General features: G+C 41.7%; 1 protein-coding gene across 14 annotated transcripts in view; it reads left to right on the top strand.

Moving 5' to 3' along the window:
* The window catches only part of MBNL2 (muscleblind like splicing regulator 2), a 182628-nt gene that overhangs the window by 55902 nt on the left and 101600 nt on the right, over window positions 1-25126 (top strand). The window contains exon 1 of one of the 14 annotated variants that reach the window (XM_044284661.1): window positions 12769-12983. The exons of the other annotated variants lie outside the window; for them this stretch is intronic. The gene's annotated coding sequence lies outside the window, so the exon portion shown is untranslated. Of the gene's footprint in view, window positions 1-12768; window positions 12984-25126 lie in introns of those variants that run through there. 14 annotated transcript variants of the gene reach the window in all.

Raw genomic sequence — 25126 nt, 5'->3', positions numbered from 1 at the left:
GTAGCAGAGCAGGAAGAGGGTTTTATGGGACATTGTATGTCTATGGCAGGGAGGGATGCTGTGTATATGGGGGATTGCACATGGAGGTTATCTTTATTGAGACCACTTCTGTAATAACTATAGTAACATTTTCCATGTTGTTTCCACATCATCCTTCATATATAAAGTATGAAGATACTGATCATCTTAAATTCCTCGATGTTCCCCTAACACATTGTGTGGGGCTGGGTATTTTATCTGTTCTCCTTATGTCCAGGTGAGTTATTTTTCTTGCCGTAGACAATCAGCATTTGTACTCAGGAATAAATGTAGGCCAATCGTTATTTCTTGTTCCCACCAAGAGGAAGTCATTGTTGTACAAGTGAAGTGTGAACAGGCATCAGTGAAGTGTCCTTACCGAGCACATTCTGAGCGCATTACTGCCTCGCTCGATCAATATCAAAAACCTGGCAGGTCTGTCATGTTAAGCATGTTAAACACGGCACACGGAATGGGCACTTTTCCATATTCAGTAATCTTTCACCGCTCCTGACATTCCTGTTTTAATAGCTTCATGCATTCCTCATGTAATAACAATTCTGGAGCCTCTATTCTTGTGGCTCTATGTTGTGCCATTCCTTTATCATTTCTACTAGAAGTTATGAATAAATTACTATTAGCCTTCAGTAAGGGTACAGAAAGGAGGTAACCAGTTTGGGGGGTTGTGTACCTGCACAGTCTGACACTATCCAATCAGTGCTGCCATTTTCAGATTGTGTAGGTACACATAATTTTACTCGTCTATGGTCACCTTTTATTCTTCATCTCGCCCCAAATGATATCTAATCTTCCATCACATGACTATTCAACCAATCTCTGTCCACAGGTGTGACGTCTGTCAGTAAGGAATATCACCATTGTCGGCAGAGATTGGCTGCAGGATCACATGATGGAGAGACAGGGCGCTGTTATCACTGGGTAGACCTGGGCAATGGCTGTTGTAGGGGAAAGTTCGTAATACATATCCTCAAGCAGCATATATTTGGTTATATTGCCATCCAACATGACCACTCCCTGTTTCCGCTAACAGCAGTTTGACTGTCCACTTCCGATATTGTTCTAGTGGATTGTGTTTTGTGTATAGCAGCCCCAAATTAGCAAGCAGCTAAACGGATTGCTCAGTATTGTGTGGCAGAAGTTGAAGAAGCCGAAGTTGCCCCAGTCGTTCAATATGTGACAACATTAGACAGGCATGTGGGTACCTTCGATGTATGTCCAGATGTAATGTTATTTACGTCACTTCAGAAGCATTATGGCGCTACTTCCCTGCTGACTGAGGGAAGAGCGAGCATCGGACGTCACTGGGCTCGGCGCATGCCCAGTGACGAGGATGAAGCTCCTGCCCTCAGTCTCCTGCTGATCACACAGGCGCAGCCCTCAGTGGGTACTGCGCCTGTGCGAGAGTTCGTTCGGCGTGAGGGAGGGGGAGGAGAGGGAGGAGAGGCTGTGGCAGGCTGGAGGCGGCGGTTAGACAGTACAAGGAAGGCGGGCTGGGCACTGTAAGAGGGGCGGTACTGGGCTCTCTAAGAGGAACAAAACGCCCCTCTGGGCACATTCAGGACTCATTTACATATCAATAAAAGTCGTTTTTTGCAGAAACTGCTGGACGGATTACAAGATAAAAGATATAGAGCGATAAAAGGTAAGCTGTGCTTCATGGCTGCTTTAAAATCGTTTTTTGGGTTAGGGGAGGTGACAGAATCCCTTTAAGTCTTCTGAAATAATGACCCCTAAATCCCTTTCCTCAGATACTGAGGTTAGGACTGTATCACTGATTTTATATTCTGCTCTTGGGTTTTTACATCCCAGGTGCATTATCTTGCACTTATCAAAATTAAATTTTAGTTGCCAGATTTTTGACCATTCCTCTAGTTTTCCTAAATCCTGAAACCCTGTTACAAATCTTTGTGTCATCAGCAAAAAGACACACCTTTCCATCAAAGCCTTCTGCAATTTCGCTGATAAAGATATTAAACAATATGGGTCCCAGAACAGATCCCTGAGGTACCCCACTGGTAACAAGACCTTGGTCTGAATATACTCCATTGACTACAACCCTCTGTTGTCTGTCCCTCAGCCATTGCCTAATCCATTCAACAATATGGGAGTGCAAGCACAAAGACTGCAATTTATTGATAAGCCTTCTATGTGGGACAGTATCAAAAGCCTTACTAAAGTCTAGATAAGCGATGTCTACTGCACCTAATCCCAAAATTCAATAAGATTAGTTTGACATGATCTCCCTGAAGTAAACCCATACTGTTTTTCATCTTTCAATCTATGGGATTTTAGATATTCCACAATCCTCTACTTGAGTATGGTTTCCATTAATTTCCGCTCTATTTATGTCAGGCTTACTGGCCTATAGTTGCCCGATTCCTTCCTACTACCTTTCTTGTGAATCGGCACAACATTTGCTAATTTTCAATCTTCTGGGATGACTCCTGTTACCAGTGATTGGTTAAATAAATCTGTTAATGGTTTTGCTAGTTCACCGCTAAGCTCTTTTAATAGCTTTGGGTGTATCCCATCAGGCCCCTGTGACTTATTTGTATTAATTTTAGACAGCTGACTTAGAACCTCTTCCTCTGTAAAGACACATGCATCAAAAGATTCATTAGTCTTCCTTCCTAACTGAGGTCCTTTTCCTTTGTAAAAACTGAACAGAAGTATTCATTGAGGCAGTCAGCTAGTTCTTTATCTTCTTCCATATACCTTCCTTCTTTTGTTTTTAATTTGGTAATTCCTTGTTTTCGTTTCCTTTTATATATCTGAAGAATGTCTTATCGACTTTTTTTTACTGATTGAGCTAATTTCTCTTCTGCCTGTGCTTTAGAGGCTCTTATAAGTTGTTTTGCCTTTCTCTGCCTAATCTTATAAATTTGCCTGTCATCCTCATTATTTTTTATTTTTTTATAATTCCTAAATGCTATCTTTTTGTTTTAAATGATTTTGGTCACTTCTGCTGAGTACCACAGTGGTCTCTTCCTTTTTTTTTGCTTTTACTGATATGCCTAATGCAATTATCTGTTGATTTCAATAGTGCCACTTTTAAGTATGCCCATTTCTCCTGGACTCCATTGAAACTGTTCCAAGCTGATAGGGAATAGTATACCACTATTTTAATAATTAATTTATTCAGTTTTTTTCTAAAATATAAAACTTTAGTTTTTGTGTGGTGTGACTCAGTCACTGTACTTATAGTAAACCACACTGAATGGTGATCACTAGATCCCAAGCTTTCCCCTACATTAAAATCAGATACCAAATTCCCTTTTGTGAATACTAAATCTAAAATGGCCTCCTTCTGGGTTGGCTCCTCAACTACTTGCTGTAGAGATAATCCCAGTAGGGAATTTAGAATATCAGTACTCCTGGCAGAAGTAGCTATTTTGGTTTTCCAGTTTACATCAGGAAGATTAAAGTCTCCCATAATGATAACTTCCCCTTTCAATGTCATTTTAGCTATTTCCTCTAGTAGATCATCTAATTCTTTGACTTAGCTAGGTGGTCTATATATCACACCTACACAAGTTACCTTATGATTATCAAGCTGCAAGGTAACCCAAACTGACTCTAAATTGGTCTTGCTAACTTGTATTAAATTCGATTTTAAGCTATCTTTCACATACAGGGCAACCCCTCCTCCTTTCTTGTCTTCTCTGTCTTTCCTATATAATTTGCAATCAGACAATAGCAAGAACCTGTCTAACAAATTCCTTACATGTTTTGAAGCACAGCGTCTGAGTCTCTGAGGCCTTCACAGAACAGCTGTAGTTGAACTGAGAATAAACTGCACACAGATGGACTCTATTTAATAATTAGGTGACTTCTACGGGCATCTGGTCACACTGGATTTTATTTAGGGGGATCAGAGTACAGGGGGCTGAATACTGATGCATGCTACACTTTTCAGATTTTTATTTATGAAACATTTTTAAAACCATGTATCATTTTCTTTGTGTTGGTCTATCACATAAAATCCCAATCAAATACATTTAAGTTTGTGGGTGTAACGTGAAAAAATTTGAAAAAGTTCAATGGGTATGAATACTTTTTTCATGGCCTGTGTGTATATATATATATATATATATATATATAGTATGTATCTCAAAAATCAATTTTCTGTTCTACATCTGTGTCACAGTCAAGCTCAATCCCGTTTCCACTCCGTGAACTGCAGTATTTGTCTTTGTGTATTAAGGGCAGTATCATTAAATGTGGGTTTCATGGAGCCACTAGGGAACGACTGTGCCTCTTCTACAACATGCTGTGGGTTAATGTAAAATAAATGTCATCAGAACACCTTAAAAAGGGTAGACGAATGATCTATTTACCTGATAGAATTGTTTCAGCTATCTGTAATGCTTTTCTGCTTCAACTGTTTCTTGTAAGATATTTTCCAGATGAGACACTTGGACAATCCAGTTCCTTTCGAAAGCAGACATTAGCACCTCTCAAAGTACCTCCAAGAGTTTAGAACCAACTAGGACTGCGTTATCTAATATAACTAGAATTACATTATACAGTGATGTCATCTTCTTCTGCACTCTGCTGACCACTTGTATATTTAATAGATGTTCAGCAGGTGTTCTTTTATTCAAAAGATTGACATATCTTAAGTGACATGCCATACACACAGCAAAGCTTGTTATTCACATTGTGCTACCTGATTTTTGTCCAGGAGCCAACTGTTTACACAAAAAGCACTACTGGTGCAGACAAGGAATTATTTCTGTTGAGTGTGCAGACTGTTATGACCTACTACAAATGTGGTGCAGCTTCCTGAAGAATGTTAGCCCATTCCTGACAGACCTTAATTTCGCTAATATTCTTGGGTTTGTGTGATCCCACTGCCTTCTTCAAATTTCACCCAAAGAGTTCTATTTCAAGTCAGGTGACAGTGATAACCACTCCAGACTCTTACAAAACTTGTTCGGAGACCAAGCCTTGGTGGACTTTGAGGGTATCCTTGGGATCATTTTTCTGTTGGAAGGTCCAATGACGCTTCAGCTTCCTCACAGAAGACATTACATTTTCTCCTAGGGTTTCCTGATACTTAAATAGGTTGTGCCAATTTGCAAATTGGGGGTATAGCGCTAAGCTATGCCCACAATGTCTCATATCTGTAGGTTCCACCTCTGGGGCCTGAACCTATCCTGAGAACGGAGCCTGCACTTTGCAGGCTCCGTTCTAAGGATAGGTTCAGGTCCCAGAGGTGGGACCCGGGGCATATCATAGTGAAATGTCCCCAATGTATGTCCAAGATGGGACAACCCCTTTAATTAATTTAATCTTGCCCTCCACAATCTGCAGGTTTCCAGTTCCAGAGGAAGCAAACCAGCCCTAGAGGATCAGTGAGCCACCATACTTCACTATAGGAAGAGTCTCGTTCTTCTTCCTCTAGACATACTGCTGATCCATAGATTCGGAAACTTCACAGAATAGAATTCCAAAAGTTCTGGCTTTTCTGTATGGTTTTGAGCATATTGTATCCAACTTACATATAGTTACATAGTTAATACGGTTAAAAAAAAGTCCATCAAGTTTAACAAAGGGATAGGTGGGGACGTGAATCCCAGAAGGGAGTGAAACTTATATTTCTACACATTTTGATAAGCATTAATGTCATTTACTTTTAAGAATTCATCTAAACCCTTTTTAGATCAACTTTTCCTGTGTTTTTGGGTTAGTAGAGGTATATGTCTTGGAATTCCAGCATGGAGACTGTTAGTGTATAATCTGTGCCTTAGGGCTCATTCGAACGGCCATGAGTGTTTTGCGGTCCGCAAATTGTGGATCCGCAAAACACAGATACCGGTCGCGTGCCGCACATCAGCCAGCCCTATACAGAAAATGCCTATTTTTGTCCGTATCTTTTGCTGCCCCATCTAAACCAGCAAATATTGCTGCAGGTCGTTTACAGTCACACAAGGGTTATTGACCATCTGCTTCCTCGGGATGTGGTGGCAGCAGGTGATAGCTTCTTCTTTTTGCCACATCCAGGTACTTTAGCAAGTGTTCTTTTAACTTTGAACTTGCGAACTATAACTATGTTTCCCATTGTTCCTTGGAATATTCAGTGCCTTTGCTATTTTTTTTAAATCCTTTTCCTTGTTTGTTGAAGGCAACAATCTCTTCACTTAACTTAGGCTAGTTTCACACTAACGGCAAGGAACTCCAGCAGGATTTTCTGGCGGGTGAACAGCCTGTCGGATCCGTTCTGCCGCTAGTGCAGGCGTGCCCCTGGACTACCGCTCCGGACCCATTTCTGTGTTTCTAATGTCACAATCAGCAAACCCCTAACGAGTTTAATTTTAATTTATTTGATGAATTGTATTCAGGGTTTGGCCACGTGTTCAGTTTGGATCATAAAAGGAGAGAATGTATTAAGTTCAGATCCTACTTCTCCACATTTTTGAATCTACTGGTTTTGGCTTCAAAAACTGCATAAAAAACCTGAACATGTGGCTGCACTCTCAGAGGGTTGAACAATTCTGGAACTGTAGTAGTCATTAAAAGTGGCATTTTGTGATGAATTTGGAGAAAACTAAGCCGTTCAGATAATACAACCGTCTGCATCCGTTCAGAACGGATCAGTTTATATTATTTTTAACATAGCCCAGACTGAAAGTCAATGGAGGACGGATCAGTTTTTTATTTTGCCAGATTGTGTTATAGAAAACGGATCCATCCCCATTGACTTACATTGTATGTCAGAACGGATCCGTTTGGCTCAGTTTTGTCAGATGGACACCAAAACGCTGTAAGCAGTGTTTTGGTGTCCGTCTCCAAAGTGGAATGGAGACTGAACTGATGCAAACTGATGCATTCTGAGCGGATCCTTTTCCACTCTGAATGCATTAGGGCAAAACTGATCCGTTTTGGACCACTTGTTTTATTGCAAATAGCAGAAAGTTAGTAAATTTGGCAAATAAACATAATTTACAATGGAAGTTAAAGGGGTTGTCCGGGTTCAGAGCTGAACCCGGACATACCCATATTTTCACCCAGGCAGCCCAGCTGATGTTAACATCGGAGCATCTCATGCTCCTATGCGCTCCCTTGCCCTGCGCTAGATCGCGCAGGGCAAGGGCTCTTTTGTATACAATAACACACTGCCGGGTGGAGGTTTCCGGCCGGCAGTGTGTTCGGTGATGTCACCGGCTCTGAACGGCTTTAGCGCTGCCCTAGTGCTAAAGCCCGCCCATCAGTGCCGGTGACGTCACCGGGCTTCCTGGCAGCCCCATGGAGAGCCCGGTTTGTCACCGGAACTCCTGAAAATGCCTTTAGGAGAGTATCGGAGCATGAACTGCTCCGATACTCAAGTCAGGGGGGCTGCCTGGGTGAAAATAGAGGAATGTCCGGGTTCAGCTCTGAACCTGGACAACCCCTTTAAATAGTTTTGATTGCAACTATATTTGTTTAACTACAGAGTCGAGAAGTCACTATTCTTTCTGCTGACTGGCACTTTTCACACAACTGTACTAGGCTAGGTTCATATCTGCAGAGAAGATTTGGGCAGGAGTCTGTGTTGCAGATTCATGCAGATGCATGCAGCAGTATTTTGTCCGGCAGAATGCCAGAATCCATAATGGAAACATGACGAACCACCTAGTCAGTGGCATATGTAAGAGAAAAACAAAATTTCACCTCTTATGTGAACTTAGTCGTGTATCTCTGTACCGAGAAGTGTATAGCAGGAATACGACTCTTAGGCCTCTTGCACACGAAAGTTGTTTTTTTCCGTTTCCGTTCCGTTTTTGCGGATTTCGTTTGCGGTCCGTATGCGGAACCATTCATTTCAATGGTTCCGCAAAAAAAAATAGCCCACAAATAACAATCCGTTGCTCTATTCAAGTCAGTAGGTCCGCAAAAAATACGGAATGCATATGGAACATATCCGTATGTCATCCTTTTTGCAGATCCATGCCCACTTTACCCATGTGTATACTGTTAAAACACATTACTGTACATTACATTAATGATTAAAAATTGTATGTTTCTGTTTGCGATCCGCAAACAATGGATCACATACAGAAACCATCCGGAGATTTTTTGCGGAACTACGGAACGAAAACAGAAACATAACGGAAACAAAAAACTGTACAACAGATCCGTTAAAAATGGACCGCAAAATACTGAAAAAGCCTTACGGTCGTGTGCAGGAGGCCTGAGGCTGTGTCTACCTTTATGGTATGTTCACAAGGCAGATTTTGATGGTGTCTAAATGAACTGCATATTCCGTGGCAGAAATTGCAGTGTTTTTTTCACTTTGAATGCTGACGACCTGGTTGTGGTTTAGTCCCATTCAGTGAAGCTAAGTTTCAAGTGGACATCCACTGCGGCTTCCAGCGATGTCTGTCCAGACACCACGTCAAGAGGGAACATCTCCCTTCTTGGCAAGTTGCTGATTGAACAGTAGTGTTGTCTTCCACTGCAGACAGTGGGAGGCGGTCATCACATGGTACAAAATGCCACCAATTCTGCTTGTGAACGGGCCCTCCGGGAGCCAGTAAACATAATTGGAGCATACTTACCAACATGTAAAAAGTAAAATTTGGGACATTTAAACCCTGCCCTCGGACACCAAGAAACACCCCAAAACACCCTGGACTGCCCTCTTGTGCAAGCCCCACCCCTTTCATGTCTCAGTAGGATTGTCTTGGCATAATCAGGACTGTAGGGAGAGAAGCTAAAGGGTGGATTCTTCTTCTCCTCTATTGTGAATCCGCTCCTGGTTTTAGCTTCCAAGCTTCAGAAAGCCTGAACATGTAAAGGGAGGCATTTTTACAATGAATGATAGAAAGAATTAGGGAGGGAGTTTATCATAGACTGGCATTTTATGTTGAGCTGCCAGAGAATGTGCCTAATTTATAACAAGCAACAGGCCTTGTCGTACATTAGGTGCATCCTCCAGCAGTCCGTGTGCCTAAACAGCAGGAGATGTCTGTTTTCATTTACACCAGAAATGAAGATGAATGTGTTAGGCCCACTAGACATGCTCCCTTGTACCCTTGCCATGCGTTTTTCTGAATGTGGCGAGGGCGGCCCGGCGTAGAAACAACACTTTTTCTCAAGAAATATCATTTGGCTATTAATACTGTTGCATCTTTTGAAGACTGAAAATGGAGCTACAAAAACCACGGCTGTGTCATGGATGCACCAATGGAAGATGCCATTCACTTTTAATGGGTCCCATCGTGGTTCACACTGTGATACCTACATATGCAGTGTAGGTTTTAGACTGAGCCTCCAACCAGAACTAACAAAAGTTGCATCATATTACCATGTAAAATTCACATGTGACGGTTGCAATGATGTCTCTGTCGTTTCACGCTGTACACCTAGACTGACGCATGACAGAATGCAGCAGTCTGAAAATTACAACTTTTCAATGACTGCACTTTGACCATTGTGAAGTATATAGTCAGTGATGGGCTCACTGGTACGGCAGATCTTTAGCAGAGTTCAGGAACATACTCTACAACAAGGAAAGAAGAGAAAAGGGCGACATGACAAAAATCTTTAAAAGGGTCAGAAACCACCTGTAACTGATTTTTCCTATATATATATATATATATATATATATATATATATACATACACACAGTACAGACCAAAAGTTTGGACACACCTTCTCATACAAAGAGTTTTCTTTATTTTCATGACTATGAAAATTGTAGATTCACACTGAAGGCATCAAAACTATGAATTAACACATGTGGAATTATATACATAACAAAAACCTGTGAAACAACTGAAAATATGTCATATTCTAGGTTCTTCAAAGTAGCCACCTTTTGCTTTGATTACTGCTTTGCACACTCTTGGCATTCTCTTGATGAGCTTTAAGAGGTAGTCACTACCTGAAATGGTTTTCACTTCACAGGTGTGCCCTGTCAGGTTTAATAAGTCAGATTTCTTGCCTTATAAATGGGGTTGGGACCATCAGTTGTCTTGTGGAGAAGTCAGGTGGATACACAGCTGATAGTCCTACTGAATAGACTGTTAGAATTTGTATATTGTTATTACCCATATTGCTTCCGTTGCTGGATGGATTCATTTTTCTATCACATTATACACTGCTTGTTTCCATGGTTACAGACCACCCTGCAATCCATCAGTGGTGGTCGTACTTGCACAATATAGGAAAAAACACATTCTATGTTCGATCCCATGGTCCTGGCCACTAGAGAGGCTGATGCTTTTTCCTATAGTGTGCAAGCACGACCATCACTGATGGATTGCAGGGTGGTCTGTAACCATGGAAACGAGCAGTGTATAAGGTGATGGAAAAATGAATCCAGCCAGCTAAGGAAGCAATATGGAAAATCACAAGACATTAGTAAGTGTCTTGTGTTAACTTTCTCTACATGATAAATGTCACTTACTGAAGTGAGACAACTCCTTTAAGAATGAGGGGGCACAATCTAACACTAGGAAAGGTAGAGATCATTGTAATGAGGCCGTTAGAAATGATTTAGGTGAGTCATACTCCTCCATTCAAATCTATGGAGAGGGACAGCATGTGTTTATCCAGCTCTCTAGTCAAGAGCAGTTCCTGGGAGCTGGAAGTTATATCAGGGTTAGGCCTATTGCACACAAACGTTTTCCCATTACCGTTCTTTTTTTGTGTTCCGTCTGTGGTCCCTATGCGGAACCATTCACTTCAATGGGTCCGCAATAACAACGGAAGGTACTCCGTATGCATTCCGTTCCCGTATTTCCGTTCAAAGATAGAACATGTCCTATTATTGCCCGCAAATCTTGTTCCATGGCTCCATTCAAGTCAATGGTTCCGCAAAAAAAACAAACGGCAAAATGAAACTGAAACACTACTGAAAAAGCCATACGGTTGTGTGCAAGAGGCCTAAAAGGGGTTGTCGTAGCATGCCTGGGATATACATAGGTCTAGCCTATGAAAAGATGAATGCTCAAAACATAAAAATATAAAAATAATAAACAGGCAGACGGGATGGACTTCATGGTCTTTTTCTGCCGCCTCTACTCTGTATATGTTTCTCCTGTGTTTTGGAAAAGGTGGCTCAGTAGCTTGGCAGGTGTACAGCAGGAACAGCCAGGGACATTTTGCACATAGTCTGGAGAGGTTCATTTGTGCTTTACAGCTGGTTTAATGAGCTGCCATCAGGGAGGCAAAGAACAGAAAATAAGCGCCAGGTCTCACAGTAATGCTGCATTGTATGGGGCATCATTCTTCACATGCCCAATATCTCTGACATGGTATTGTAGTGTATTTCATTAATATTTTATTTTTTAATTTTTTTAAAGGTTAAAAAATTTAAAAATCTATAAAATGGGCTCAAAACATAAATAGTTTGTGTCAGACTTAGGATATTGATGACGTACCCTTACAATAAGTCATCCATATCTGATCAGTGGCTCATCAGTATTTTAGTTGCTGACAACAAACTTTGCAATATACTTGTACCTATTGGATGTTGACTTTCCTACTTGTTTGTGCTGGGAGGTGACTGTGATATCACCATTGCTGCTAAGCATATATAGTGGCTGCTATCTCTCAAGAGGACTGGAGGTGGGAACATGGCCTTTTGAATGCTTATGTTTTCCAAAGGAAAATGAGGCAAAAAAACACAATTTTGGTATGTCATTTTTCCTGTTACCCTCTGGAGGAATAGCATGCTGCAGAATGTATTAAAACCTTTCATAAAATTATGTTCTCACTGAAACAAATTAATATTGCCGTGAGGGATCATTGCAGATGAAATAAGACAATTCTACTGACAATTTGTGGGCCGCAAAACAGGCTACGGTCGTTTGCATGAGACCTAAAGCAGATAGCAGTTTAGTTATTACTACATTTATCAGTAGTGTTGATGGTACATTTAGCCTTTCACTGCCATCACACCCACCACCATGAATTAGAGCATCTCTGCTCCTTCTGGGCTGAGGAAATATGAATGGCCCTACTTAGCGGCTGACAGCCTTCCTATAGTGAGTGTGTGTGCACATCTAGCTGTCAGCCACTGATAGGACCACACTCATGACACCTTAGCTCAGAATTTCGATGAATAAGTTACAAATTATAAATAATCCTTTCCCTACGTATCAGTCAGCTCAGCTCCTCCTGCTCTATAATATGTTGCCTGCAGATTGTACTGCATTTCATGGTCCTTTAAACTCAACCCCCTTAGGGGGCTTATGGGTACAGTATGGGGCAGATGTTAGCAGTGGAAAACATAAGCTATATTCTGTATGATTTTACTATATTAGTACGTCACTTGATACAGTGATAGAATGGCACAGCAATGTATTGGAGGAGGCACATAGACTGCAGTGTCACTGCAGCAGGGATGGTGAGGTGCTGGTGATGTTGGTTGTGGTGCAGAAAGCGCTCCTGTTTACTCAGCAGGACGGGGAAGCTTTTCACTGCAGCTGTTGCTGAGTTACAGTTCCTGTCACCTTCAAGCAGCCGCTGAGGTTTCTGGGAGTTGTATTTCAGCAGCAGCTGGGCTGTTGAAGGTTGCTTACCCCTGCAGTAGAGTGATGCAGATGCTCTTATCAGATCCTGATGTGGGTGACGCTGAGATTCTGGAAAGGAAATACCATCTTCATCAGTATGGATGCATGGTTGTTTTTGCACACTAGTTCTGCTGTATTGCAGTGTCAATCAGGATCCTGGAGCCAGTGCGGAGACACCAGAGATGAGGAACCTGCCTCTTATTGGTTCCTGTAGACTGGGAGGGATAGAAAGGAAGGGCTGCAGATTTCCAGCGACACTGTACAAGCCATCTCTCTCTGCTTCATCATCTGATGGGAAACCCCTGGAAGGGCAAAGCCTCTGTGAGGGTGCCAACAAGACAGCGGCAAGACAGCTAATTCCTCAATGTAGTGAGAAGGATGCTGCTGCATGTCAGACAGGGGCGGCCGGCCAGTGCAGACATATAACAAGTGCTGTGGAAGGTAAGAGGATTGTTGGAGGGCTCCTCCATGTCAGAAGAGTTTACTGCAGTCTGCTGCATACTGTATGTTGCAGTAACCCAGGAGAGCTTCCCAACCTATGGCCAGCACACCACTTCATGTGACATGTCATCTTGCAGATTCATCCTTCAGTTCATGGTAGGCTCTGACAGCTCACACCTTATGCTAAGTGCATATGCAAGCCTCAAAGAGACTGCGTTTTCCCTGTGGTTCAGATGAAAGTGTTGCATAATCTAGCTTGCTTGTATTGATTTGGAGTATTTGGACTCTATAGGTTGTAAGTGTATATTGGATTTGCTATCTTAATAACGCCTACTTCAATTATGCCGTGCTCATGCAATATTAATGAGAACACACAGCCAGCAGAATAAATTAATGGCATGAGCTTTTTCTTTCCCAGAAATACCATGCTTTTGCTTTTAGCTCCCTTTCAACTTTCCAGCTTTCTTTCAGCCTCGGATAAGAAATATTTGTTTGCAACTGGCGTGTCTGTAGCAAGGGACATATTAAGAGCAGGAGGCTGGTACTACCCTGCCCATAGCCCGTCCAGGAAGGCTAGGCCTCAAGTGCAGCCATGACTGGTACTGGACACAGCAGAGACCTCCTCTGAAACACTCTGAACTCACTTTGCTTGAAGGTATCTAAGCTGAAAAAGAGCTTTAAGGTGTGCTGCTTCTGCAATTGTATTTGGACTACAATTTATAAGGACAGATAATCACGCTCTTCTAATATATCTATATTCTTATCTGCAGTCCTAAAGAGTCCATTTATAGTAGTCGGAGCCGTTGACTGCAGCACCTCTGCAGTGTGTATGTCTTAATTGGTATGCCTGCAATTTAGGAAGAAAAAATATGCAGTGCCATAAAATGCTTTCAGCATGCGTCATACACCATACAACTAATAAGCTGCACAATATTCAAGGCTCTTGTGTACATTATGTTTTATTGCCTTTTCCCATAACATTTATCAGAGTTCAGTTAATTCCAAATAAAAAGTTATAAATATTTGCAATCTACATTATTATTTATTTTTGATTCATTCCCATAAGAACAACTTTACTCACATGCAGGTTTCCATAGACCCATTCGTAGAACTGTGTCACAAAATATGTATGTTCTTCTATGCTCCGAGATATGTGGCGCTGTATACCGTAGCCTGCTTTAGTTTTTCCTGTGCCTGTCTGTGACATAGACCAAATACCATAGTTACCTTCTGCAGGGATTTGGATGCTAAAATACCGTAGTCTTTTTTTTATTTATTATTTTTATGTGCTTTTATGCCGCAAAGCCTCTGTTTTGCTAATCACAGAAATTTTATTACTTTGTGACATCAGTTCTCCCTCTATCACACAGTAACAGTTAATGCTGTTTGTGACGTCGTATTTCAGTGGGATGTTTGTAGGGGAATCAGTCGGGTCTAAAAGAGTTGTCCCATTAGGACAGCCACTGTCCATATGCCCTATTAAAGTACCCCTCTAGAGTGCGTTATTTAAATAGACAAGCTGCCCAGAGTTTTCTAGTATCACCTGATTGGCTGGGGTTTTCGCTGGCAGACCTACAGATATCAGCTTTTTGCCAGGGGCTCCTCATTGAGAAAATGATTGATCGTGATGAGACAACCCTTCCTAATAGTCCTACAGTTGAGATCACTTTACTATTGGTGTTTAAAGCGTACATTTATCTTTGGTAAACAACATAACCCAATATAGAAAGAATTGCTTAAATCGATAACCTAGTCAGTGTATGCTTTTTAGTGTTTGCACTTTCCTAGCCATTCCTCTTGAATCTATCATTCAGGACATGGCTGACGTAGAACATGACCACAGATGCTCATTATCCCTCCTTTTTAGATACAGTTTCACCTATCATGGCACCAGAACACAATGACCAGTATTAGTATTTTACAGCCTCATGCTGATTTATATACCACACCATTAACCACTGAAGATTGGGGCCTTGTTTGCTTGTAACCCATTTTCAGTGACCTTTGATTGACTTCTTCCTTTCATTGCTGTGTCTGTGGATGGGGTCAAGATCTTAAGCAAGTTCTGATCATCCGGTAGAAAATAGGAGCAGGCCAATCTAGGAGGTGCACTGTATCCGCAGGGTCCTAAAGCAGCAGTGTGTGCTACTTTGGTTGTCCATATTCACCAAAAGTATTTAAGTGAGAGGGATATGTCGAATGTGCTTAGCTGAATAACAGCCACTTCTATACCAGCTTTTTCTTCTTGCTTAGTCTGTATTAGGCCATTATGACATGGTCAGTATTTCACATCAGTATGTGAGCCAAAACCAGGAGTGGAAAAAAAGTATATTGGAAAGGTTTGTGCCTATTCTGTGTTTTTATGGTCCATTCCTGGCTTTTATGTTAGTCCAAAATCACCAACTGTTCTTAATAATACTTCAAAGGTCAGAAATCCAAAAAGAAATAGAAGGAATGATGGGATGATGATCTCCGAGCAGCGGGGAAGAGCGTAAAAAGCTATTAGAAAGACAAAGTATGATCTGTGCTGGGCTTTTGGGAGGATGCTTTATGATAATTATGATTATTGTGATTATTTATCTTTTTGTAACAATTGTGGTAACTACAGTAAGTGATGTGCACACAAAGTTTAATAATGATAAATTGATGATTTAACCTCCATCTGATTTTCCACTCCTAATTCATCGGATTGAATAAAATCAGCCTAGTGCTTTATAAACGCATTGCAATATTTCTGATTACTAAGTGGCCGACTCAAACATTAGACGTTGACATATGGACACTTATTCTTGTAATGCTTAGTGAGGATTGTATGACATAATCGCATAACAAAGACATGGGTGTAAATGAATTAGTGCCTTAGCACTAATTGGCTGGCACACTCAAATCAGTAATGAGAATTGGTTACAACACGGACCCTATTTAAATCAGCTTCACAAAAGGGTAATGCAGGTGTATTTGTGTGCCCATATTGCAGCTAAAAATCCAAGACTAGCCAAGGGTATAGTAACCTGAACTGACAGCATTGTGGTCAGCACAGAACTGGAAGCCGTAATATATTTGTCCTTAATTTATCAAAAGGTTCTAGAAATTTTCAATGCAAGATGCATGTACCTCAAGGCCGGGAATGTTCTACCTCTAGGGGATATAATTAATCTCCTGCTCTGCATTAGGGCCATTTCATATGAGAATTTTCAGTACAGGAAATATGCTCCGTGTGACAGCAGTATTTCTGGAGCTGAACGTTGCTCCTGTGACAAGAACTCACAGCATTATAATGATTTAAAATGCTGTGTGTTCCTGTTCCTGTTCAATGCTTAGTTAAATTGTCTGTATTATGTATGTGCACCCCTTATCATATATACAGCGCCATGGAATGAATAATAATAAATAATAATAAAATGCATAGTTGGTACGGCTCCCCTTGTCCTTTTGAGTGCATTTCAAAATATCCACTTAATGTGGTCAGTGCCAGTGAGAAGCCGCTTCTTGTGCACTCATTCCTATTGGCTGGCCTGCAAAACATCAGAAATTAACCCACCGTTTATTTGCAAGAGGATCTAGACACTGCGACTGCGCTACTGAGCATGTGTGACCGCTAGCACTGGACAAATTTGGTGGACATTCTAAGAGGGAATCAAACAGCAAAGCTCCATAACAAGCATGTAACATAGCTTGACACGAGCTTTTTTGAAAAATTATTCCAATTGAATACTTATGTTTTGTATGATCTAACAGGGTAAATCAGTAGTGATGGCCAGTTCACAGTGTTCGCCGATGAACACATGCGATCTGCCATCTTTATTCTCAAGCCCGGCGATGCAGAGGTAAGTCCTTGCCTGCGCCGCAAGCCGCTCTGAAACACATGCGGTCACCGGGAGCAGGCAGTTACGATTACAGCCTTCATCGGGCTGCTCCTGGTGACCGCAGATTTTCCATTTTAATCAATTTCTTCCTGGAACACAGCAAGGGTTAACAACAAAACAAACCTCAATATTTATTACCCTGAGTCTGCAGTTTGCAGAAACACCCCATATGTGGTCGTATACCGCTGTTTGGACACACAACAGGGCACAGAAGGCAAGGAGCGCCATATGGTCTTTGGAGGGCAGATTTTGCTGGAATGGTCTTTGGGCACCATGTTGCATTTGAAGAGACCCTGAGGTCCCCCCAATAGTCAAAATCCCCAAAAAGTGACCACATTTTGTAAACTACACCACCCAAGGAATTTTAAAGGGGTGTAGCAAGCACTTTACTCAACAGGTGTTCATAGAATAATACTTGGTTGTGAAAATGAAAAAAAAATTATTTTATTTTACAAGAAAATAAGGAGATAACAGGATAATACCCCCCTCCTTCTGTCTGGGTTTTTAAGAACGATAACTTTTTTTTTGAGCTGCGTGAGGACTGATTTTGTGCGGGACAAGCTGTAGTTTTTATTGGCAACATTTTGGTGTACATTTGGCTTTCTGGTTGCTTTTTATCTAATTTTTTGGAAGGTGAAGTCAGAAAAAAAAGTGGTATCATGGTAAAAAAAAATGTAATACTGTTTACTTGTTGGGCTAGATCATGTGATATTTTTATAGATCTGGTCATTATGGACGCAACAATAACAAATATGTTTTTTTTTTTCTTTTTCGTCTTTTTTTTTTACGTTTTACACAATAAAAACATTTTTAGGGTGGGTTCACACTAGCGTTATGGAGTCCGTTATGGAAAATAACGGAATCCATAAGACGGAAGGACGGATCCGTTTTGCTGCCTATAGACTTGCATTGCCTTTTGCTCTGTCCTAATAGAAGTCTATGGGAAAACATAACGGGACCCAGACGGATCCATTATGCTTTCCCATAGACTTCTATTAGGACGGAGAGCAAACGGAATGCCTTTTAAAGGCTTCCGTTTTGCATTCCACCCTATGGATTCCGTTATTTTCCGTTATAACCATGTTATAACAGAAAGCCATAACGGAATCCCTAACGTTAGGATAGATCATCAGTTTGAAAGAACTGCAGAAATAGTCAGTCAGTACATGGAGCCACTGGCAGATCATACATTCTGAGTTTCAGAGTAAATTGGAGGTCACATGGGCTGCACCCTTCGGCTTTAATAAGTTGATAGCATGACATGGGAGACATGCATGCACGGTATGCAGACCTAAAATGCACTAGGCAAAGTTTAGCATCGTTCCAGATCTACTTCTTTAGCAGTGAAGTAATCGTCTTATTTCAATCTGTTGAACTTGTGTCTCAAGCTCTTGCTATGCTTGCTATGCTAATGAATATGCTGCACTAAACTACATAGACTACTGATATTACAGGATAATACTTTATAAAATGATGCTCCCAAGGTTCACAATTGTGATGATGGACATCAGCATAATGTTTGAGCAATCATTAGCATAATGGAACTTCTGTAGAATCTAAAATTGTCTAGAAATTTTACCATAGTGGTGAGGATCACTGCAGAATGCATTTTCTTGCTAAATTACAGTTATTTTAAATGTACCATATTTTTCTTACTATAAGATGCACCTAGGATTTAAGATTTTTTTTTTTTTGGGGGGGGGGGGGGGGAATAAGATCCCCAAGCTCCATCAGACTCCGATCAGACGCCCCCAGCCACCATTAGCCTCAGATCAGACCCCTATCAGCCGCAGGTCAGACCCCCCCCAACCTCCATCAGCCTCAGATGAGACTCCCATCAGCCTTAGATGAGACTCCCATCAACCTCAGATCAGACCCCCATCAGCCTCAGATCAGACCTCCATCAGCCTCAGATCAGACATTTAAAAAAATATACTGACAAAAAATATACTTACCTCGCCTGTTCCGGACTGCACTGCCATTCTCCAGATCCAGGACTCACCGCTCCCTAGTCTTCTTCTGTCCTGATGTTGCACTAATAACGGAGCCAAACTAATGTATTCTGAGCTTATCCTTTTCCATTCAGAATGCATTAGGGCAAAACTGATCCGTTCTGGACCGCTTGTGAGAGCCCTGAACGGATCTCACATACGAAAATCCAAAACGCCAGTGTGAAAGTAGCCTTAACTCAAATTATGTACTTGACAAAAAGCATATAACTAATACAGATGCAAGTCCTTACATACAACATGCAGAAAAAGCTTCTGGAAGCCTTTAATCACTTTCCATATTGAAGGCAGGAGCCACACCCAGTATCCAAAGGAGCAGTTTGTCTAGACTCTAGGTACAGGTAAGGCTACTTTCACACTAGCGTTTGCCTTTCCATTTGTGAGATCCCTTTAGGCTCTCACAAGTGGTCCAAAACAGATCAGTTTTGCCCTAATGCATTCTGAATGGAAAAGGATCCGCTCAGAATGCATCAGTTTGCCTCCATTCAGTCTCCATTCCGCTCTGGAGGCGAACACCAAACACTGCCTGCAGTGTTTTGGTGTCCGCCTGACGAAGCGGAGCCAAACGGATCCGTCCTGGCACACAATGTAAGTCAATGGGGACGGATCCGTTTCTATGACACAATCTAACTTTCAATGGTGTTCAAGACGGATCCGTCATGGCTATAGAAGACATAATACAACCGGATCCATTCATGACGGATGCATGCAGTTGTATTATTGTAACAGAAGCATTTTTGCAGATCCATGACGGATCCGGAAAAAAAACGCTAGTGTGAAAGTAGCCTAAAGAGCAGTGCAGAACATGTAGTTGGTTCTGTCAGACAGTGTATTGTGGAAGTACTCTCCCCTAGAAACATTTCTTGCTGAGGGAAAGAATAGTCCCTTAGAGAGCACATGGCAGCAATGGACTGCCTTCGGCTCCATAATACAAATTTGTAGGAACTTTGTGTCCCACTGTACAGACTTCATGCACACGGATTTGCCATGTGCAAGCTTAAAGGAGATGCTGTGTGGGAAACAACGCAGTTCTAGGTGTGTATTGCCCGAGGCACGTAATGCGGCTGTCAGCAAGTATTTATTAGCCAAAAGGCCCCACCCTTTTTATCTTCCACATTGTTAAATACTGTTTTTAGAGAGATAATAAAACCAACAGTGTCAGTTACTAGATAAAATATACAGCAATATTTTCCTTTCCTTGAATTTTTTTATTTGTTTATTGGTTGAATGTAGTTGGGCTGTGGAGTTACAAAGGCAAACTTCTGATTCTTTTAGTTTTCCACACTACAACTCTTTGTATAAGGCTACATGCACACGAACGTTGTTTGTTTCCGTGTCAGTTCCGCTTTTTTCTGCAGATAGGATGCGGACCCATTCATTTCAATGGGTCCGCAAAAAATGCGGACAGCACACCGTGTGCTGTCTGCATCAGTATGTCCGTTCCGTAGCCTCGCAAAAAAAATAGAACATTTCCTATTCTTGTCCGTTTTAGACATTGTTACAATGGATCCGCAAAAAAAAACCCGAATGGCATAGGGATGTCATCCGTTTTTATTGCTGATCCACAATTTGCGGACCGCAAAAAACACATACGGTCGTGTGCATGTAGCCTAAGGCTGGTTTCATACGGCCGTTGCGGGAAAAGATGCGGGTGCATTGCGGGAGCATGCACGATTTTTCCCCGCGAGTGCAAAGCACTTTAATGCGTTTTGCACGCACGTTAGAAAAATCGGCATGTTTGGTACCCAGACCCGAACCCAGACTTCTTCACAGAAGTTCGGGTTTGGGTTCAGTATTCTGTAAATTGTATTATTTTCCCTTATAACAGATTATAAAGGAAAATAATAGCATTCTTTAATACAGAATGCTTAGTAGAAGGTCAATTGAGGGTTAAAAAAAATAAAAAATAATTAACTCACCTCCTCAAATTGATCGCATAGCTGCCGTCTCCTGTTCTTTCTTCAGGACCTGTCAAAGGACCTGTGGTGACGTCACTGAGCTCATCACATGGTCCATCACCCTGGTGATGGATCATGTGATGGACCATGTGATGAGCACAGTGATATCACCACAGGTCCTTTGACAGGTCCTGAAGAAAAAACAGGAGATTGGCAGCTACGCTACGTTGGAGGAGGTGAGTAAATTTTTATTTTATTTTTTTCTACTAAGCATTCTGTATTAAAGAATGCTATTATTTTCCCTTATAACCATTGTGAGGGATAGCTTTCTTTCAGGGGATCATCCTCACAGGTACGGCTTCAGGACACCAGGTTCAGGTCCAAACAGTTCATTTATTGTGATACACCAGCACAAGCAAAATGAGTAAAATAATAAACACTTGCGGTTCAGGCTCTAACTAAACATAATTTTCCTGACTCACCTAAGTCCCTGTTCACACCCTGTGATCACATGCGGCTTTCTCAGCTAATGTCCCCACCCTCCTGGCTGTACAGAGCAGAGTACACCCAATGTCTCCTGTCCAGTGTCTCTTGGGGAATAGTGGTCTCTCAGCCCTCCTGGCTTGGACCACACAGAGCCTCCAGGCGTCTGTTCACAGGCAACACTCTCCCCCCTTGCTGACACCCTGGGAGGTGCTTTAGCCAGCCTGATTACTTTCAGCTGGTCTCACCTGTGGTGGAATAGGGGTGTGGACCGCACTATCCACTCCTTCCTTTCCTCTACCCTGTGTGAGACCTGTGACTGTCTCACACCATGTTATAAGGGAAAATAATACAGTGAATAGACTTTCATCCTAGCAACCATGCGTGAAAGTCGCACCGCATCCGCACTTGCTTGTAGATGCTTGCGATTTTCATGCAGCCCCATTCACTTCTATGGGTCCTGCGTTGCGTGAAAAACGGACAATATAGATCATGCTGCGATCTTCACGCAACGCACAAGTGATGCGTGAAAATCACTGCTCATGTGCACAGCCCTATAGAAATAAATGGGTCCGGATTCAGTGCAGGTGCAATGCGTTCACCTAACGCATTGCACCCGCGCAGAAAACTTGCCCGTAATAGCACATTTACATCCAGCTTTTCATCATGTCATATTATTATTTTTAGCCAGAGTTGGAGTTGGCACATTTCTACAGACTCCAACTCCACCCAAAAATGACTCCAACCTCTATTGTTTAGGTTGCTTAAAATTTGGTTTGTTGCTTTGTCATTTTTTGACATTGATTTATTTTTGCCACTAGGCTTAGGGTACTTTCACAATAGCGTTTTTCTTTTCCGGCATAGAGTTCCGTCCTAGGGGCTCTATACCGGAAAATAACTGATCAGTTTTATCCCTATGCATTCTGAATGGAGAGCAATCCGTTCACGATGCATCAGGATGTCTTCAGTTCAGTCATTTTGACTGATCAGGGAAAAGAGAAAACCGTAGCATGCGCAGACCGAAAAAAAGATGAAAAAAATAAATGCCGGATCCGTTTTGCCGGATGACACTGGAAAGACGGATCCGGCATTTCAATGCATTTGTTTTGACTGATCAGGCATTTTTAAGACTGATCATGATCTTGATCAGTCTTACTAATGCCATCAGTTGGCATACGTTTTTCCGGCGACGGAACTGCTTGCTGGATCTCTCTGCCGCAAGTTTGAAAGTAGCCTTATTTCCAGTGTGGACAGCTTTCATATATTTTATATAGAGGACAGCAGTTTTGTCACTTTCTGTACTATATTGGCGTAACAAAAGTCACACACCGCAGGTTTGCGACTTTTTGAGCACTACTGTATCTAAAATTAGGCACATGTGATGTTTGTATGCTGCCCTCGTCACTTTCTAAAAAGGTGGGGGGTCGAGGGCAGGAAGTGTGTGTTTATGCATAATTCACTCATGATCACACAAGTTACACCCTATGGCTACATGTCAATACTTTTCTCCTCTGGCATTAGGCCTCCTGGATTTAAGCTATTGTAACACTCACTGTTTTTACTGCAGTGTTTTGCATCTTATCAGATCATTTTTAACCCCAACCTGCAAAAAAGCTAAAATCTGGTTTCTGTGAAGTGGGGGTGGTTATGGATGGACCTTAGGCATATTTATGAACTGGTATTAAACCTACAACCACCCACAATAAATATACAAAAATAATATTTAAAACAAATCTATATTTATTACACAAATACAAAAAGTAAACTGGTGAAAACGGGCGCAAGTAGGAATAGCCACACATTACTGCTACAGGATAGGAAGCAAACCAATTGGACATAGGATTATACAGAGAATAATCCATACCGGGACAATATTAGTAAGATGCCACTCTAGTCAGTAAACTAAAATTAAGTTGTCCCCAGAAATAATAGCCCGAAAAAATTCCCACTAGAATCATACAGTAAATAACATATATATATATATTAATGCCAATTGGCATATATAGCAATGTTGGAGTTTGTGCGGGCCGTCAAACATCAGTAGCAATCTCACTGAGTTAGGAGGAACCTATAATAAGTATCATTACGTGGCTAGATATAAAAAGACATGAACCGATAGGAATAAAAAATTCAAAGTATACCCACAGCGAAATATGTCTAGTCCAATTGGTACAAACACCGAGAACCTCAAAGCGCGTTTTGCCATCGATCTGGCTTCAGGAGACAGTAAGGCTACTTTCACACTAGCGTTCGGGTTTCCGCTCGTGAGCTCCGTTTGAAGGAGCTCACGAGCGGACCCGAACGCAGCCGTCCAGCCCTGATGCAGTCTGAATGGAGGCGGATCCGCTCAGACTGCATCAGTCTGGCGGCGTTCAGCCTCCGCTCCGCTCGCCTCCGCACGGACAGGCGGACAGCTGAACGCTGCTTGCAGCGTTCGGGTGTCCGCCTGGCCGTGCGGAGGCGTGCGGATCCGTGCGGATCCGTCCAGACTTTCAATGTAAGTCAATGGGGACGGATCCGTTTGAAGATGCCACAATGTGGCTCAATCTTCAAGCGGATCCGTCCCCCATTGACTTTACATTGAAAGTCTGGACGGATCCGTACTAGGCTATTTTCACACTTAGCTGTTCTATGCTAAAAATAATGCAGACGGATCCGTTCTGAACGGAGCCTCCGTCTGCATTATTATGAGCGGATCCGTTCAGAACGGATCCGCCCGAACGCTAGTGTGAAAGTAGCCTAACAGAGTAAAAAGTGAACTGGGACTTTTTTGAAAAGTTGCATTCACACCACCAGGAGGCTGGTATAACATGTCCAAAAATAAAAATAAAAAATAAAAAAATATTTAAAGCAAAATCAAAACACCTCCAATTTAAAATGCAGGAGATGTAATGCCATGTGACATATATACATTTGTGGCAAAACATACTCCAAATAATTCCCAAAATAAAATAGGTTCCAAGCTTTATTTACATTCTTGTGTCTGAATGTTTACCAGACGTAGACACCATAGCTTAGAAGTAGTTATTTTTCATTTTCATTATCTTCACAGCTTTGATACTTCCAGGGCTTGTTGTTGGTGGGGTTACCAAAGTGAAGGACTTTAGTTCCAGTGTTTCTGCTTCTCTTTCATAGACATTGGGCCAGATTTATCATTTCTCTGACAGCTCACTCCACTTTAACATATGGCTAAAGTCAGTTTTAGCCAAGTCAGATTTATGATCGGCCCTTTAAGACTGTAATAAATGTGGTTTGACTGTAGCAGTTTATCCGTCAGTAAGCAGCTTTACAAAAGTCACACATCTTTACGAAAAAGTTGCAATTTTTATAAAAAAAGTTGCATGTTCTATTAAAAAGTCTCATAAGATAAGCATGGTCCTCACTGGAGTGAAATTGCGACTTTTTTGCGACTTTTTAAATAGTCCCAATAGTAAATCTGTCTAGAGATTCATTTACATAAGAAAACACGCCCACTTTAAGAAAACTGGCGAGCATAGTGCAGAGCAGAAAAAAGTCACAAATTTTTGCACAGTTTTAGCGTTTGGGACTTTTTCACTCCATTATTCTGACCTGAGCTAATGATAAATCTGGCCCATTGTCTCTATTCACAGCTACACATATGTCCCTCTGTTACAAGGCGAAAGGCAATGCTATAATTACTCACCATCTTTATACACGACACAGATCTACTATTGAGAAACTGGACACTGAACAATCTGCTGCCCAGCATGAGAAACACACTCCCTCCAGACAGGGAGAGTAAGGCCTCTTTTACACAAGCATGACGGATTGGCTCCAGATGCGTTCAGGGTGAGTTCAGTGAAACTCGCACCATTCTGCAAGCAAGTTCAGTCAGTTATGTGTGTGATTGTGTTCAGTTGTTCAGT

The sequence above is a fragment of the Bufo gargarizans genome, chromosome 3, assembly GCF_014858855.1.
Source record: "Bufo gargarizans isolate SCDJY-AF-19 chromosome 3, ASM1485885v1, whole genome shotgun sequence".
NCBI lineage: Eukaryota > Metazoa > Chordata > Amphibia > Anura > Bufonidae > Bufo > Bufo gargarizans.
Note: the sequence above shows the minus strand (reverse complement) of the source record. Positions and strands in the feature narration are given on the sequence as shown.